This window comes from Mesitornis unicolor, unplaced genomic scaffold (genome assembly GCF_000695765.1).
Source record: "Mesitornis unicolor isolate BGI_N332 unplaced genomic scaffold, ASM69576v1 scaffold11683, whole genome shotgun sequence".
In the NCBI taxonomy this organism is placed as follows: domain Eukaryota; kingdom Metazoa; phylum Chordata; class Aves; order Mesitornithiformes; family Mesitornithidae; genus Mesitornis; species Mesitornis unicolor.
This window is the reverse complement of record NW_010174030.1, coordinates 1-1,328: the sequence shown is the minus strand read 5'-3', so window position 1 is coordinate 1,328 and position 1,328 is coordinate 1.

The window sequence follows — 1,328 nt, the reverse complement described above, 5'->3', positions numbered from 1 at the left end:
GCCAGCCTGTTCCAGTGCTTGACCACTCTTTCACTAAAGAAATTTTTGCAAATATCCAATCTAACCCTCCCCTGGTGCAACTTGAGGCCATTTCCTCTTGTCCTGTTACTAGTTAATGGGAGAAGAGACCAACATCCACCTCACTGCACCCTCCTCTCAGGTAGTTACAGAGTGTGATAAGGTCTCCTCCCCCCAGCCTCCTCCAAACTAAACAGCCCCAGTTCCCTCAGCCGCTCCTCACAAGGGTTGTGCTCCAGACCCCTCACCCCTCGGTGCCTGTCTCTGCATACGCTCCAGTGCCTCAATGTCCTTCTTGTAGTGAGGGGCCCAAAACTGAACACAGCATTCAAGGCTCAGTACAGAGGAAGGATCACTTCCCTACTCCCACTGGTCACACTATTTCTAACACAGGCCAGGATGCTGTTGGCCTTCTTGGCCACCTGGGCACACTGCTGGCTCATATTCAGCCTTCAAGACTTCAAGAAAGTACACCCCGCCTGGACCCCTTTGCCCTTCAGGACTGTGTCCCAAAGAACTCTCTTGACCAGTGTCCTGAACAGGCCAACACCTGCCCTCCTGAAGTCCATGGTGGTGGTTTTGCTGAGACCCATCCTTACTTCATCAAAATTTGAGAGCTTTATCATTTCATGGTCACTAAGCCCAAGCCAGCCTCTGACCACCACATCTCCCACCAGTCCTTCTCTGTTTGTAAGCAGCAAGTCAAGTGAGGCACTTCCCGTGGTAGGCTCACTTAGCAGTTGCATCAGGAAGTTACCTTCCACACACTGGAGGAACCTCGACTGCTACCTCTCTGCCACGTTGTATCGCCCACAGACATCTGGGAAGTTGAAGTCCCCCACAAGAACAAGGGTTAGCAATTGTGGTACTTCTCCTAGCTGCTTGCAGAATGCTTCATCTGCCTCTTCATCCTGGTTGGGTGGTCTGTAACAGGCTCCCAGCAGGATATCTGCCTCACTGGCCTTTGCCCTCATCCTTACTCATAAGCACTCGACCTTGTTGCCACCATCTTCGAGCTCTACACAATCAGAACACTCCCTAACATACAAAGCCACACTACCACCTCTCCTTCCTTGCCTATCCTTTCTGAAGAGCTTGTAGCCATCCATTGCAGCACTCCAGCTGAGTCATCCCAGCATGTATCTGTGATGGCAACTAAGTCATAGCTGTCCTGCTGCACAACGGTTTCCAGCTCCTCCTGTTTATTGCCCATGCTGCATGCAATGGTGCAGATGCACTTGAGTTGGGTTATCAATTTCACCCCAACACTGGCATGCTACCCCTTGTAGAGAGAGAGAAAAAGTCACAAA